The 18,466-nt window shown below is 40.2% G+C and overlaps 1 protein-coding gene across 7 annotated transcripts in view; it reads right to left on the bottom strand.

Moving 5' to 3' along the window:
• Positions 1 to 18,466, bottom strand: part of LOC123758464 (Smrter) — a 730,161-nt gene that overhangs the window by 173,214 nt on the left and 538,481 nt on the right. The gene's annotated exons all lie outside the window — the stretch shown is intronic.

The following is an 18,466-nucleotide window of genomic DNA, read 5'->3' as shown; positions in this document are numbered from 1 at the left end:
CAGGACCTCCTACGGAACCACAACAGGACCCATCACCTTGAGCTGGTTCAACGTGTCTTACAACACCGTGACCTACTAAATAATAATAGTATTGTTACATCAATAACAAGGATAAAAGTGAACGTGAAGGAAAAAGCCCAATATATGTGCATGTGTATTAAAAAAAAACTTCGGATGTAACATACAGCCATTTTCAAGGTACTGTATAGAATGTACTGAACAAGATTCGATGATTGATTGATGAAGATTAAGCCACCCAAAAGGTGGCACGGGCATGAATAGCCCGTAAGTGGTGGTCCTTTGGGGCCATTACCAGTATCAATAGCCGATACTGGAGATCTGTGGAGGTGCGACTGCACCCTGCGTGACGGGAGATGTCTCCCCTGTGGAACAAGATTCTGGGAGCTTGCGATTATAAACTTGGCCGAGCGCCTCACTTGGCGTCAAACATTAGATGTCGTCGTGATATTACTTCCCACGGCCTCGCCAAGATATGTCGAAATTGAATTGAAATAAGTTTATTGATGTAAAACACACACAAAGGGATGAGGTAGCTCAAGCTATTCTCACCCCGTTCAGTACATCGTGTTAATACATACATATACACACATCACAAGCAATAAACATATTACCAAACATTCTGAGAGATAAACATCTACATTTCCTCCTTTACACAAAGTGTTATGGTATCAGACGTACACACATATACTTTTATGAGATATGTCGAAGTTTCAGAAAACTCCTCAATTACCCGGATTTCTGCTAGGGGGTTTCCGAGGGTTCCACGGAATCATTATCCCTACTCTGGATGTCACAAGGTATTGTGTGAATTAGTGAGTTAGGTGTGTTCTTGTTGTTGTTGTTGTTGTTGTTTATGATTCGCTACTCGGAACAAAAAGTTCCAAGTAGCACGGGCTATGGTGAGCCCGTAGTGAACTTACCCGGCACAGGAGCGGGGCTGTAACTGACGAGTTTAGGTAATTTTGCTGCTTCAAGAATAATTTTACGGTTAATCGGATCTACTTTAATTAGATTACTGCCATTTACTGTCTATAGAATCTATAATTACTCCTATTTGGCGTCTCTGATATTTGTGCAGTTGCAAACAATTCTAGTATTATTAAAATCCCAACAATGGTTAGCAATGGTATTACTCTTATAAACTAGTGATATCAGGAATCAGATCTCCAGTTTTATGGAGATATAAAACCTGAATTTCACAACTCGGGTCAACACGGATTTAGAATGGGAAGATGCCTTTCGCAGCTACTTGACCACTATGACTAAATCACAGAAGCATTAGAAGAGATCTTTTTTTATTATTTATACAGTATACACAAGTTCTTACATTCTTGCAAATTATGTAAGAGCATGTAAAAACATGTAAATTGAAATGCAGATGTGGTATAAACTGACTTTGCAAAGCCAACTGATAAATGTGACCATAGAGTGATAGCGCATTCAATTTCCTGTCAAACAGAGTGCAAAGAATAACAGTCAATCAAATCAAATAAAGTCCAAGCACTGTGAAAAGCTCTGTACCTCAGGGTACCGAAGTACCTGTAACAGAGCCACTGCTGAACATCCTAACATTTTCCTATGTCCAATCAAAGACTATAATTATTGCCCTGTAGTATCTCGTCTTCCACAAAGTTAATTTTTATGCTGATTTGTTACTGTCATCTGTAAAGGATCACACGAAGCTATGACTAGTATTTTTATCTATATCTGATATGAATAAGAAAAAGCAGTGATGCCAAGACTGTGCCCTGGGGTACAGAACGTTTTACTGCACTTTATTTTATTTGACTGACTGTTAATCTTTGGATTCTGTTTGATAGAAAAGTGAGAACCCAACACCCTACCTTACTCGTTATTTGCACTGATATTATGATGGACTTTCAGTCCATGGTCACATTTATCAAATGCCTTTGCAAATTCAGTTTATACCACATCTGCATTTTATTTTTCTTCTAAAGCATCTGTGAATTTGTCATAATAGTAGAAGAATTGTTAAAGACAGGATCTTCCCGCTCTGAATCCATGTTGACCTGGATTGTAAAGTTCACCGTTCATAAAACTGGTCTGTAGTTTTTGTTAAGGCTTTACCACCTCCCTTATGTAGTGGAACTATATGTATCTACCTCCCCCCAAGCCCACACGTATAACTCCCCAAGTAATGGGGAGCTATTACCTCCCCTATCTCCCCAATCGAGATAGGTGAGGTAAGAAGTAAGCACACACTAATATGGAAGAAAAGTTTGGATACGGGGGAGATTCCAGACTGACAACCAGAGCGCAACTCCATAGTCTCCTGAAACTGATGGATGCCTACCAAATGCTTCTGGAATCTCCCCCGTATCCAAGCTTTTCTTCCATATTAGTGTGTGCTTGTGCTACTGCTACTTTACATTTTTTAGGAATACTGAATTATTCCAGGAGTCTGGACCCGGGGATGAGTGCACAAGCATGTGGTTAATTTACCTTTCAACGTCTTCTGTGCTCGTGTTAATACGTTATATATATATTGTCAGTAGGTTTGGATATCATTCATAAAAAGCTCTCCGGATCTTCAACTTTCATGTTATTTATTGGAGCGCTAAACATAGCCTCATACTGGTATTTCAAGATTTCATTAACTTTTTTGTCATCCTCCATGTATGAACTTTCCCTTGCTAGTGTAGGTTCAATACTGGTGGAGAGTGAGTTTGATTTTGCCTATGTGAAAAAAATATTTTTGGATTTTTCTTTATGCCTTGTATAATTTTCTGTTCCGATTTCATTTCTGGTATGGTCGGTTTAGCATCTGCTTTATTCCTTTGCTCTCCCAATTTTGATTATTTGTCTTTGTTGTGGTAGCTATGTGCGCTTAAGCATTTCCATTATTTTTTTCCTTCTTTCCTAGAGTTCTCTGCATTCTCTTAACTCAAGACTCTGAATTGGATATTTGCAAATTCTATATTTTTCCCCAGTCAATCCTCTTATTGTTAAAAGTGAATTGATTGAATAACCCTTCTTGCCTGTTGATCTTTTTGGACAAATTATGAGTATGAATGTTAATTTGAACTATAATGATCTTGTGATCTAACTATGTAGTACTGTATCTGATATTGTAATGCCCCTGTGAAGGTCGAGGTCGAGTGTGTTTTCGTTCCTAGTTGGCTCTGTTATCTGCTGGTTCGACGAAAATTTGTCACAGAATCTCAGTAGTTTTCTGACCTGTGTGTTGATTATTTCCAAATTGATTTCCTGTTATAATGTTGCTTGCTATACTCCATCTTAAACTGGGTAAACAGAAGTCTCCAAGGAAGTAATATCTGGTACCGGGTTTGCTAGGCTATCAAGACTATTTTGTGAATCTCCTCAGTGAATCCCTCAGTTGTTGCAGCTTGCGGTTCGTATATAGTATTAGAATAAAAATTTGGTTTATTTTTCTACTCAATTACAAGTACCTATACCACACTTCATTTGTAGGTTTAACGAGTTCTGTGCATACCAGTTCTTTAATATACATACTTCTCCATAACATAGTATTTATATACACACACATACATGTATATATATATACTGAACATGGATAATACTGGAAGGCCAAGTCCGAAATCTGCACACTAACATACTGGAGTAAACTATATGGATGGGAAATACAGAAATACAGAATAAGAGCCAGTGAAAAGTATAGGTGCTATAGGCACAATAGGCACGGCCAACTGTATAAACAACAAAGGTCCACTGTTGTTCAATATCCTCCCAGTAAGTATAAGAAATACTGCCGGAGCAAAAGTGGAGCTCGAGAAACAATTAAAACAGCTTCCTTGCAAGAAGTGCAGCTCCAAGTAACAGTCTTCAACAATGGACTGACTGGACCAGGTCGGGTAGGGGTGAAGGGAGGGGGACGAAGTAGAGGGATGGAGGGGGGGGGGGAGGGATGGAGAGGAGATAAAGGGGATTGGAGATAGTAGGGAGTGGGAGTGGTGGAGAGAAATAAGGTGGACGGGAGGGAGGGAAGGAGAGGAGGAGGAGAAAAGAAAAAAAAGATAGAGATAGAGAGAGAGGGGGGGTTGATTGAGAGAAGAGGGTGATGGAGGGAGAAGTGGGGGAGCAGAGTAAGAGAGAGAATACACCAATCAAAATCAACAGAGCAGTATCCCCAAGAATGATCCCTTTAATTATAGAGAGGACCGTTATAATTACGGCCTACTAGAAAATATGACGCCAATAAAGCCAATGCATCACACAAGAGACCTTTTATTTGTCTTGCAAGAGTAGCAGTGGCTCGCGCGCACAACAAATCAAAAGAATGAAAGGAGAACAGCCAATTGAAAACAAGAGCAACAAGAACATTAATGTTATGGGTGAGTCAGCTGATGCAGGCGGGTACCGGAGGCCGGCATGACGTGGCCAACATACCACCACCTACCTCCAAGCCCCACTCCCTCCCCCCCTCTCACTCCACTGGTTGCACTCGCTTCAACAAATTGTTGCTGGAATTCAATCGTAACAAGTGTAAGGCAATGTAGATGGGGAAAGGGAGAGTAGACCAGATGGCATCTACACGTAAGGGGGAGGCAACTATATGAACCAGAAAGAGAAAGATTTGGGAGTGGATACAATTCCAGTATTAATACCGGAGGCACGCTTGAAGAGGATGAGAGCGGAAGCATATGCGAGACTAGCAAACCCAAGTACTGGACACTCGTATGAAAACCTAAATCGGGAATCATTCATGGCAATTTACGCCTGATCCGAATTGCTGAAAGTAGCGAGCTGACGGTCTATAAGCAGCGAATCTGTAATTTAAGTAGCCCAATATTATGTTTAGTGGCTGACACGGGTTTCCAAGCAATATCCTTTAATATATAGGGTAACACTACATGATTTAATGATCGTGTTAATATCACTGCATGTCATAAAAAAATCGTGATAATTGGATAACTTACTAAAATTTGCTGCATGAAGCATAATTTAAATTTACATGGTAAATTATGCTTCACACAGCAAATATTATTAAGTTATCCAATTCTCACATTTGTTTATAATACGTGGGTGTGGAGTCCGTCCCCCGTCTTCACATTTGAAGGTTAAGAATATATTTTTCAGGGTCCGTCTAATTACCCAAAGCTACCCATAACTTCCTAACATTATGTAAACAATGACGAACTATGATATATTTGAACTATGATATATTTACTCACTATAATGTTGGTGCTGAATTTAGAACATTTTTACTCTGAAATAATATCATTTTATAATGAAATTGGGTCCATCTAATTATCTAACGCAACAACATTGTTGCTTGGATCGTCGACTTCCTGTGGCGTCACTTGCCAATTACTTTTGTTTAATTTCGTTATTACTCTGAAATAATATAATTTTATAATATTTTTTCCATGTTCTACATTCAGCACCAACATTACTGTGAGTAAATATATCATTTCTTCATTACTTACGTAATGCTATTTAGCTTTGGGTAGCTTTGAGTAATTAGACGGACCGCTTCTTCGTCTGCAACAACAACCTCATTCTTGCATATTGCAGACTCACATTTTATCACTGACATGCCTGGTTCAAATAATGAGCAACCAGTATCTTTTTCTTCAAGATATGTTTTGATTCTCAAAGACTGATGTCAAAAGCTATAGTCCCATTCGATTTCTCAGTTTAGTTTTCACAAATGTTACTCCGTGAAAATACTCGTTCAACCAGGGCATTACTGATTAGTAGTAAGCTGTGTATTTTCAATGTAATCTCACTGAGGTCAATGAGCCTGGACTCACCAGCAGTGTTCTTGACAGTAATTGCCTTGGTTCAAAATGATGATCCAGATGTTGGAATTGTCGCTCACAAGTGTGAGAGAAACTTGTGTTACTTGTTAACTGTAGACTACGCATACTTTCAATTTCACTAAGCTTAGACAGGTCAGCTAGAACTAACGGAAGTTTTGAAAATGGTGGAGTAGGTGACAGATTTTTTCATTTTTGTTAGTTTCAGCATTACTAGGAATGTGAGAAAGAAGCTCTGAAAACTTTCACTAAAAAAATGTATGGCATCTTTCTTGAATATTTTGAAGCAATTCCTGGTTTGCAGCATTGTCAATGGCCTGAAGTGTAGAAAATTCATAACCGAAGTCCACTTTCTCCACAGGCAGATAAATGGAAATAAAGTCGAAATTAAGATGAAGCTTTGCATGATCAGGGTGCACAATTTTTCCGAGTATTCCAAGAGTGAAGTTTTCTAACACAGTGTGAAAGCAACACTGATCTGCTTCATTTTTTTGATAAAGTCAATTCATCCTTTCAAAATCATTTAGGATTGGTTTGAGGTATGTGAAAAATAGCTTATTGGCAGGATCAGAGTATATTGAAAATAGTTGGCCTTGCAACACACTTATCACAGGAGGAAGAAGCAATTTGGTAACAAGTTGTTCATGAATCCCACTGATCTAAAAGCTGCTCTACACTATTGTTCCTTCCCAACCACCGTGTTCTTGACATTAACCGTAAGGGATTTTTTTCCATCATTTGTAAGTCTGTAAATCTTTAAGATAGCTTTATCCCCTGAATGAAGATCCGTCAAACCAGCTGTCGCTTTCTCTTATTATGAAGTCGACGCTGGAAGGTAAATCGTCAGATGCATGAGAACAGACCAAATACAAGGAATGACGTGCATTTGATAAGAAACATATAAGGACTATCCTTCATCACAGTGTAAAGAGATATATGAGGTCCACACAGAGCTAATGTCCCGTCCGTGCAAGACGCTGCTTCAAATCAACTTCAATATAGCCAAAATATTCTTTGTGTGTTGACATAAGGCTTCAGAGGTTGTGCTTGTGATTGAAACTAGTCCCATACACTGAGGTAAAATCGTACTGTGTTTAGCTTTATAACATCAAACAGACAGTTTTTCACGTGCAATGTGTGTCTACTCTCTAAGTAGTATACTGGTGGTCCATCACTACACATTGGTACTTTCCACCAGTCAAGTTTGTAGTACCATATCACGAGACTGGGTTGCTTGCAGAGACATTACCCGGGATGAAGCATTAATGGCAATTAAGGTTGGGAAGTCGATCGCCCCTGGGGATGATTACCTTACCATGCGATTACTTTTTCTTTCCAAGCTTCCAAGGACTAACGTCCCCAATGCCCCAGTCTCTGGACTCTGACCTCCTGTCATGATCTGGTCAACCAGGCAGTTGGACACAGTTGTGATTTACACACATTACATTATAAATGCATAAATGATAAGGCATTGACAATCTTAACATTAGTAAACCGGACTACTAATGGACAGCGGGGGGGGGGGGCTGACAGCTGAGTAGACAGCGCTTCGGATTCGTAGTCCCGAGTTCCGGGTTCGATCCCCAGTGGAGGCGGAAACAAACGGGCAGAGTTTCTTTCACCCTGATGCCCTACCAGTAGTAGGGCTAAATAGGATCAGTAAATAGGATGCCTTATTTACCAGTAAATAGGTACCTGGTAGTTAGACAGCTGCTACGGGCTGCTTCCTTGACAGATCCTACGGGCTGGACACTTGAACGTGTCCAGCGTAGGATGACTAAGTTAATTCCCCAAATTAGAAATCTTTCATATGAAGAAAGATTAACAAAGCTTAAGTTGCATTCACTGGAAAGGCGAAGAGTTAGGGGGTGACATGATAAGAGGTTTACAAGTGGATGAATGGACATAACAAAGGGGATATTAATAGGGTATTAAAAGTATCAACACAAGATAGAACACGAAACAATGGGTATAAATTGGATAAGATTAGATTTAGGAAAGACTTGGGTAAATACTGGTTCGGTAACAGGGTTGTTGATTTGTGGAACCAATTGCCGCGTAACGTGGTAGAGGTGGGGGTCCCTCGGTTGTTTCAAGCGTGGGTTGGACATGTTTATGAGTGGGATTGGGTGGTTATAGATAGGAGCTGCCTCGTATGGGCCAATAGGCCTTCTGCAGTTACCTTTGATCTTATATTCTTATGTTCCTGGGGGTGTAACAAAAAGAAGGCCTGGTCGAGGACTGGGCAGCGGGGACGCTAAACCCCGATATCAAATCAATCAAGTCAAGATAGTAGCCCAAATTAGCCCAACTGATTTTTAAATTAGACCAAAGAGTCGCAAGAAGTGAGATTAAAAATTTAGCTCAGCGCTTTCAAAAGTAGCCCAATTCGCTACTTTTAGTCCAATCTGGCAACACTGAAGTAAGTACCCTCCACGGGCACCACATACTCGCCCCCACCAACCATTCCATTAAAAATGCGACGAATTAGGAAAAACCAAATCAGTGCAATACTGACGTTTTAGATTTATGCACCGGCTTTGAAAGGTTAGACAAGCTTCTTGGTTTCGTACATGTCTGGTTAGGCAAAAGTTACATTTTTAGAGTAGCAAACTGAATGAAGGTATGGTAATTATTATCAGGAGAAAGCCAATGTGACCATTTGCCCGAAACGCTATGCGTACTAGTGGCTTTAGGTATTGTATGTACTAGCTCTATCTGTAAACCAACTATGTATGTACGTTCCTGAATAAAAATTTAAATAAATTCCTGAATAAAATTTACTTTACTATATAGTACTAGGAGGGTATATGTGGTGGGATATGATGAAGTAAGGAAACGGAATTCAGCCACTTCATCCATCGGGGATAGAACGCCAACCGTGCGAGAAGCGAGGCCGTCGCTGTACGGACGGCCCCCCCCCCACTGTATTGCATCAAGATATAATAATTATACAAACCGTTTCATATGGATTCCATTTCATATTGCCACAATGTAAACTGGCGAGTTCGTTAACGACCTTGAACAGCCCATGAACAGCCTCAGGAAAATACACCCAAATCTATTTAATTCCATCCACCATACTACCATAAAGGAGCTAGATACAGCAAGTCTGTACTGCTGTACCTGGACCTGGATGGTCTGGGAGTTCTTCTTCTCCCCAAGGCCGGTCAGCCTTGAGTTGTATAAATGTTACTTAAATTTGTTGTGAACTCTTGACACTCATTACAAATAGCCTAGGCCCATTTATTTCCATGAATTTCCATATTATACAAGCAGTGATTGCAGTAGAACATTCAGTATTATTTATTAATAATGTATTTATTCATACTAATTTGCACACTTCGTCAATAATTAATTTGTAATCGCGTATGCAAATTGTCTAAGCCTACGGAAATTAAGTTAGAGGAAAAATTAACACATTAAAATGTTATGTCTATATAGTAATGCTTTCATTTACATATCTTCCAGAGTTTCTAAGTTGCATTTATGTAACCAAGATAATTGAAGACAGCCACTAATAGTGTGTGCGAGGGTTACGTCTTTTGTTTAGCCTACATGTAGCTGTCACCAAGTTTAAGCCAGCAGACATCAGCGAGTGATGCTGCTCTACCTCATCTCCAGCCGAGTTTAAAGGGACACATTTGTAAAATAGTCTCACTTAACCCTCAAGTAATTTGTGGGTTTCATATAGTGGAGGAGGACGGCCTGGAGGAGGAGGACGGCCTGGAGGACGAAACTCTAAATGAGAAGAGAGGGGGGGAAGCCGGGACACCAGGGTCACGCGACCACCTGCCCGTTATACCCAGACCGTTCCCTCCCCCCCCCCTCCAATCCCCGCTCCCTCAAATACCCTGGAATCTATTACAGTCTCCTCCTTTCCCTTCTCGAGTATCTACTCGTATGATCAGTCATGGGGGGATGGGGATAGTAGACAGGAAGAATATGCTTTTTGAGAGCACAAAAAATTTTTACAAAATATCTTTATACTCAAAACGAGATACCTGACCTATCCTAACCCAACCCAACTAAAATAATGGATTAAATGTCGTTTTATATATGGCGTGCATGATGTGTAACATCACCATGACCTCACAAAGCTACACATTTTAGATTCTACTGCACAAGAGTGCTTACCAGCAAATCGATGGGCAATTCTGGGATATCTAAAGCCTAAATTACATATTTACACAGGCTTTGTGTCCCCGACAAAATAAATTAAAATATAAATACAGTATGGGACTGTTCCATCCAAGATGCAAGAAAAGGATTATAAATATATAAAACAAATCCCCCCCTAGCCAGATAACTGTTTGCTTTAAGTGCCATATCAAATCTATCGGTGATAAGAAATACTATTGGTGTCATGCAATGGGATTGAACCCTGGTCTCAAGAACATGATTATGGATTATTATGATTATTGTAACACTTAGGGGCCACTTAACACTAATACTGGAGGGACAGGTCCCAAATCTGTACAGTAAAATAACAACGTACTGGAGTGAACGATATGGAAGAAAATGCAGAATAGAACCAGTGAAGAGCAGGGATGCCATAGGCATAATCAGAGAACACTGTATAAATATCAGAGGTCCGCAGTTATTCAACGTCCTCCCAGCGAGCATAAGAAATATTGCCGGAACAACCGTGGACATCTTCAAGAAAAAACTAGTTTTCTTCAAGGAGTGCCGGACCAACCAGGCTGTGGAGGGTATGTGGGCCTGCGGGCCGCTCCAAGCAACAGCCTGGTGGACCAAACTCTCACAAGTCAAGCCTCTCCTAGGGCCGGGCTTGGGGAGTAGAACTCCCAGAACCCCATCAAGCAGGTAGGTATTCATGTGCACACACAATATCACTTATCAAGAGATAAAGTTCACGGGTCATTTGTATAAATGTATAAATTTGTATAAATACAAAAAGGTAGTGACTATCTTTTTATTTATCTATAAGAGATTCTCTCACTAGTCCTCAATGAAACAGTGTGTACCACTTGACTATTACCAGCAAACCACAGTAAAGAAAGCCAGGCACCTTATTATGTGCAATGTTTACATCAAAGGCCTACCACATTTCATCCTTGAAGCCCAACCCTATGCTGATGATTGTACTCTAACCATTATAACAAGCTAGAGGAACTGCCAAGCATCACGAGCGGCGGCATGTAACAGACTGGCTGACCAGACCACCAACCAGAGTCGTGGGAGGCATTGCATTCGCTGGACCAACAACAGGTAGGCTGGGTAAACTACGTTCATTTAGCTTGTAGAATATCTTATGGGTAAACTAGGCTCATTAAGCTTGTAGAATATCTTCCTCGGGAATGCCATATCACATTACATTAGCAGCTCAGAAAACACCGATAATGTTAATTAAACCGCGAAACAGAGTTACTAGAGCAAGCAGAGAGGCAGATGTGAGAAATAAACTTAAATGATGTCGTCTACTTAAATGCTTGGCATTTAAGTAGACATCATGGCGGAGAAAACCAATTCTTCAATGACCAAGAAAATCCACTAGCTGAAGCAAGCAAGCAGGAAACAAACAACAGTAAGGGTCCGTCCGATAGCTCTATGGTCAGCACAGTCGACTCACAACCAAAATAAGGTTAGGTACGTTTTCTTTTCACCTGATGCTTCTGTTTACCTAGCAGTCAATAAGTACCCAGGAGATAAGCAACTGTTGTGTGTTGCTTACTAGGAAAGGTCAGTAGTTGGCCTAAATGGACCTTGATAAACATGGGCTTCTTGCCACCGACAATGGAAAACTAGTTAATTCTGAACTTGACAACTGAAATGATTTTAAAATAATTGAAACATATACTGTAGCTTATATACATTTTAGTATGTATGTAAATATTGAGTATACAGTTTAGAACTACAGATATATCATGTTATTATGATTATCTTAGGTAAATAATTTACTGTAAATTTGTTTAAACTCAACTATAAATGTAAAAAACATTTATGAATAAAGATATGATTATTATTTATCCTAATGAACCCTAAATTTATTTAAATTTGTAAAATAGAAACATTACCTGTGGTCACACACAGAGATCACACTAACGTGATGCATCAAATGAACAAATCCACAAGGGCCGTGACGAGGATCCTCGTCACGGCCCTTGTGGATTTGTTCATTACCTGTGGTGTCAAGGCATGGATGCCATTCCTCTCCTGGTCACTACAAGGTTACAAGGTGCAACCAGTCCTCTCACACAATTCACAGAAATATTCAACACTATCGACCACAGTCTTAAAAAAATAAATACGGTGCTTTAGAAAAATAAAAAACATTATATATTGCCACTTACTCTGACTAGAAAGTAAGAAATTATCAAAAAGAAGCCACCAAGCGCTTACTCTGACTAGTGAACATCCGCCTAGAGAGGTTAGGTGGATTGCCTAGGCTCTTGAGCGTCTGGCCAGACAAAACCACTTAAATTTTGGTTCTGAAGTCACAATCGACTTGAGAATGGTCCAGGACGGATCGAAACGTCGTCATCTCTTCACCTTCTAGTGTGTGGTCTGGTCAACAAAACCACTGAATGCAGTATACATCTCCTATGCCAGGCGAATACGACGGGCTCACCATATACTGCAGAACAAACAGTGCTGCTTGGAACTGTTTGTTCAGAGTACTGTATTTAAAACAACAATAGCAGCAAAACCACATTTCCGATCCAATTATAGCAACGCTCCTGTGCCAGGTAAGTCCACTACGGGCTCACCATAGCCCGTGCCACTTGGAACTATTTCTTCAGAGTACAAATAGTACAAGTAAAAAAAAAAGGTCCTATCATTTGAAGTACTACCACTTAATTAGTACTGTACTTCAATAATTAAAGGAATTCTATTAGTAATCAACCTAACCTTCACAAACCTCCCAAATGTCCGTTAGGGTTGCATTGGCAACGGCTCAAACAAACGGCTCCAGCCGGTAAAATTTCCTGAACTATTAATTTAGAAAATTTGCGTGTTTAAATAAATTATAAAACAATAAACCAACGCCACGACAAACCACAGAGTCGCGAATCGTACTACAATAACGCCGCAAACCCAACATTTGCGCCGAAAAAAGTTTGCTTTAGAAACTCAGAAAAGAAAATAATAAAACTAATCTGCATTTTGTCTTCGTCTGCTAAAATACCGCTACCTTCAGATCATCTGGACCCCAGGGGTTCCGGGAATCAATGTTCCCGCGGCACGGTCTCCGATCAGGCTTAGTGGACAGTCTGGTCAATCAGACACCCGCTGATGACATTATGGAGGTGTTGAAAAAAAAGGTAATATAATTTACCAACTCTTCAAAATAAAGACGCCGTACAGTACATACAGTTGGAGAGGCGAGGCGAGGTGTGCGGGTACAGTGGCTGGGAGCGGGTACCCTCCGCCAGAGGTGCATTAATACACACACAATCTCAATCTAATCCCCTTAGTCCTGCACTTGAAACTATTCAGACTATGGTACAACACATCCTTTAATTAAGTATGCGAAATTATACATGTGATACACATTACCATGTATAATATACATAAAATAACTCTAGGACAAAGCCACACAATTAGACCGTTAGATTTTTCTCTTAAGGAACACACTATCATTTATTGTAATTTTAAATTTATTTAGTTCCAAATACGTTGAAAGTAACCGTAACATCCAGTGAAAATAAGTGACAATAACGTGCCTGAAATCGAACATCCAAACCTCCACACACACACATGAAATGAAAGTGACTAGGTTCTGTCCGTCCAGGACCCTTATCAAGTCGTGACTGAGCAAGAGTGGGAGAGGGAGCCGATATATATATATATATCAACCCGTCCTCTCGCCTTAATATACGTCGCATTTCTTAACGTAATCAACCAAACCGTTACAAACACGACGTACCAGTAATAATGAAAGCACCATAATATTGACGTTTTCTATGCATCGACTTCGACAGGTTAGGTAGGTAGGTGGGGTGGGTAGGTAGGTGGGGTGGGTGGGTGGGTTGGTTGGGTGCCTGGGTCCTCACCTTTCTGTTGAGGGCAAAACAGTTGCAGCATTGTGCAACGTGGCGGTGGCAGAATGGTTAAATACACGAAATCCATTGAATGCTACACCTGTACGGGTTTGAATCCCGCCCGCGGCGTAGTTTTTTTATCCTTTGTTCTGTACGTCATTTAAACTAGTGTAAAAGTGTTTGTGTACCGCTTTCATGCAGTAATGAGGATTGATATGCAAAAGCACAATGGAAAAGCAACCCCCATTCACCGTTTTTCTTTCATTTTGAGGAAGAAACTTTTCACAAATGCCCAACCACACAGCCATCACCACCACAAATGCCCAACCACACTGCCATCACCACCACAAATGCCCGACCACACTGCCATCACCATCACAAATGCCCGACCACACTGTCATCACCATCACAAATGCCCAACCACACTGCCATCACCACCACAAATGCCCGACCACACTGCCATCACCATCACAAATGCCCGACCACACTGCCATCGCCACCCACAAATGCCCAACCACACTGCCATCACCACCACCAAATGCCCAACCACACTGCCATCACCACCACCAAATGCCCAACCACACTGCCATCACCACCACCAAATGCCCAATCACACAGCCATCACCACCCACAAATGCCCAACCACACAGCCATCACCACAAATGCCCAACCACACTGCCATCACCACCCACAAATGCCCAACCACACACAAATGCCCAACCACACTGCCATCACCACCCACAAATGCCCAACCACACAGCCATCACCACAAATGCCCAACCACACTGCCATCACCACCCACAAATGCCCAACCACACTGCCATCACCACCCACAAATGCCCAACCACACTGCCATCACCACCCACAAATGCCCAACCACACTGCCATCACCACCACAAATGCCCAACCACACAGCCATCACCACCCACAAATGCCCAACCACACTGCCATCACCACAAATGCCCAACCACACTGCCATCACCACCCACAAATGCCCAACCACACTGCCATCACCACCACAAATGCCCAACCACACTGCCATCATCACCACAAATGCCCAACCACACTGCCATCACCACCACAAATGCACAACCCCGCTACCTCATTACTATTACAGCAACACCACCACATACACAAACACTATTTGCAGTGTTAAGCACTCAAGAATACTGTAATGGAACATACAACCCCGTTCACTTTAAATTGCCGCTCTTAAAGAAATGCAACTAACTGGTTTGCCTAACCAGAAACGTACAAACCCAAGCAACCCACCCATCGAGGCCAACGCATATAAGCTGTCAATATTACGGTACTTTAATTTATACTAGTAAGTCACATTTTTAACAGATTGCTGTGCGGAGTTCAGACGCGCCGTTCTGGATGGATAGTCACCGAGAACCACGTTACACGCAACTTTAATTTGGCCTACAGTCTTCCACACACAACTCTCAGTACCTAAAGCACACCTGGAGAGGGTTTCAAGAGTTTCTACATATTTTTTAGTCACTGCAGTCTTGGCCTTTATAAAAAAATGTACTCAAATCCTGTCATTTATATATCAATTAATAATAATAATAATAATAATAATAATAATAGATATTGTTAATAGTATTATTATTATTATTATCCAGTGCTACTTTTCTTTGTCTTATGAACAACTAAATAACAATATTTTGCAGTCCCAGCATGTCACACGAGAGATTCAGATTTGTCTGCCATTAACTACAATTACTGTATGATGTCATGTCACACGTGGTGGAAGGGCTAATGACCTTGAAATCCATTGGGTGTAGCACTTTTGAGCGGTACCTTGAGATTATTTCAGGGCTTAGCGTTCCCGCGGCCCGGTCCTCTACCAGGCCTCCTCGTCGCTGGACTGGTCAACCAGGCTGTTGGTCGCGGCTGCTCGCAAGTATATACACATTTTCTTCCGTCCTCAATTTACATGGCTAGAGCGCTGTTATACAACAAAGTGTAGAGGATTATTAGGGAATTTCCACTACCTCTTGATAATTATTCCGAGGTAATGGAAAAGTCTTTTATCTCCCACACGTAACTAGCAAACCTGTCAGCTCGTCGGTTTCCATGTAATGCATAACGTACCTACTTATGAGAAAAAATAACAAATTTGAAACGCATATTTATGAGGTTTCAATTCTATCTAATGTTTTTCCCCTCTTGTGTATTCCTGTGCTTTTACTCTATTAAAACTTAAAACTGCGCCAAGGTTCATTAGTTCGAATTCCGCGATTTATGCTGTTTACCTTTTTGTTATACCATTTCTCCTTGTATACAACTGTCTTGTGCTGACCGTCTAATTTTATAATAAAATATTTGCTAATTTGCAGTTAAAAATGCCAACCTTTAATTAATGGTAAAAAAACACACCACACAATCCATAATAAAGAAAAATGGTTAACCGAAACATTTAAAGCCTCATTTGCCAGCAGAGATAGAATGCATATTTTTGGTCCACCACCAACTGTATACCTGTATATATATTTTTTATTTTCATGCAAAAATCGTGTGGGTTTTTTTTCATAAAATCCCAATTCAATGTCAATTTCAATAAATGAACTATAAAGCCTAAAATACATTGATAAATATATTTTTGTAATATTCTAGTAAAATAAAACGTCTTGGCGGCGGCAAATACGGTACCTCCCTAATCTATACCCCCTTAATAAAGAGGGCCCACGTTTTGTTCCAAAACAAATATGGTTTACCTGCGTCGATTTGTGCTTATGAAAACCGAACAATTTGAAAGAAATATCCATCAGATTGTGTGTGTAATTTCACGTAGTCAAACCCACAATATTAATTTATATTCGAGGCAAAATGTTAATTATATTGTGTGAAAGATTGAGTGTTGTCTTTTATATAAGCAAATTACAAAAAGCATGTTATGCTGTCAAAATCTACACGTCAGCTTTTTGACAGCTTAGGTTGAAGTAGCGAAGTCGTCGCTATAAGGCAGCGATACTATACTCACCTCACTGTATAGGCAAGGCAATGAGAGCACAATTCTCACTTCTGTTAGAAGACAGTTTTCCCATCTCATAGCTCGCTTATTATAAGCCTTAGCCGTTAGTTTTTACTGAAATACGACCTGCTAAGACGTTAACAGGGTACCCAATTACTGCTGGGTGAGCAGGAGGAAACAGTTACGGATTTACGCCCAGTCAATCGTCTATAGTCAGAACGGTTGAGCGACGGTCTATCATCGTGCAGGTTGGCGTTCAATCTCCGACCGTCCAAGTGGTTGGGCACCGTTCCTTTCACCGTCCCAACACAAATCCTTATCATTTCCAAGTACTATATAGTCGTAATAGATTGGTACTTTCTCCTGATCGCTCCCTTCCCCTTCCATGGCATGGACTCGAACTCAGACAAAAGCCACGACACATACCAGATGTACTTTTACTTAATGTCATAGCATTTAACCCATGGAGTCTCCTGCTTGATGGGGTTCTGAGAGTTCTTCTACTCCCCGGTTCGAGGCCAGGCTTGACTTGTGAGAGTTTGGCCCACCAGGCTGTTGCTTGGAGCTGCCCGCAGGCCCACATACCCACCACAGCCCAGTTGGTCTGGAACTAATTTTAGAAAACATTCTAGTTTTCTCTTGAAGATGTCCACGGTTGTTCCGGCAATACCGTATTTCTTATAGTCGCTGGGAGGACGTTGAACTACCGCGGACCTCTGATGTTTATACAGTGTTCTCTGATTGTGCCTATGGCATCTCTGCTCTTCACTGGTTCTATTCTGCATTTTCTTCCATATAGTTCACTCCAGTACGTTGTTATTTTACTGTGTAGATTAGGGACCTTAATACACCAGTATTTTCCATGTGTATATTATTTGGTATCTCTCTCTCTCGCCTCCTTTCTAGTGAGTACATTTGGAGAGCTTTGAGACAATCCCAATAATTTAAGGGGTTTATCGCGTCTATGCGTGCCGTATATGTTCTCTGTATTCCCTCTATTTCAGCAATCTCTCCTGCTCTGAAGGAGGAAATGAGTACTGAGCAGTACTCGAGACGGGACAACTCAAATGACTTGAAGAGTAACAACCATTGTGATGGGATCCCTGGATTTGAAAGTTCTAGTAATCCATCCTATCATTTTTCTGTCTAAGGCAATATTTGCTTGCTTATGTTCCCTAAACGTTATATCGGACATCATTATTCTTGCTATTGCACTATTCCTGCGTGCTTTTGGTCTACACACATAATTTATAGTGTAATATTTATAATTTATTATATATATATATATATATATATATATATATATATATATATATATATATATATATATATATATATATATATATAGACTGTCAGACCACGGAGGAAGAATTGAAACAGGAATTTCCTTAAGTCCATTCATATATTAATACATTAATACATCATCTTCAGAAGGAATGATCATCATTCCTGATCGGAATGAAGGAATGATCATCATTCCTTCTGAAGATGTATTAATACTGTGTACGAAAATATTTAAGGGAATTCTTCCTGCGTGGTCTGACACTGACATTCATTATATATATATATATATATATATATATATATATATATATATATATATATATATATATATATATATATATATATATATATATATATATATGAGCATACATTATTGTTGGAAAACTGTCTGGAATTTAAGTTAAAAACAC

Source organism: Procambarus clarkii, chromosome 22 (genome assembly GCF_040958095.1).
Source record: "Procambarus clarkii isolate CNS0578487 chromosome 22, FALCON_Pclarkii_2.0, whole genome shotgun sequence".
NCBI classification, from domain to species: domain Eukaryota; kingdom Metazoa; phylum Arthropoda; class Malacostraca; order Decapoda; family Cambaridae; genus Procambarus; species Procambarus clarkii.
This window is presented reverse-complemented; position numbering and strand designations above follow the sequence as displayed.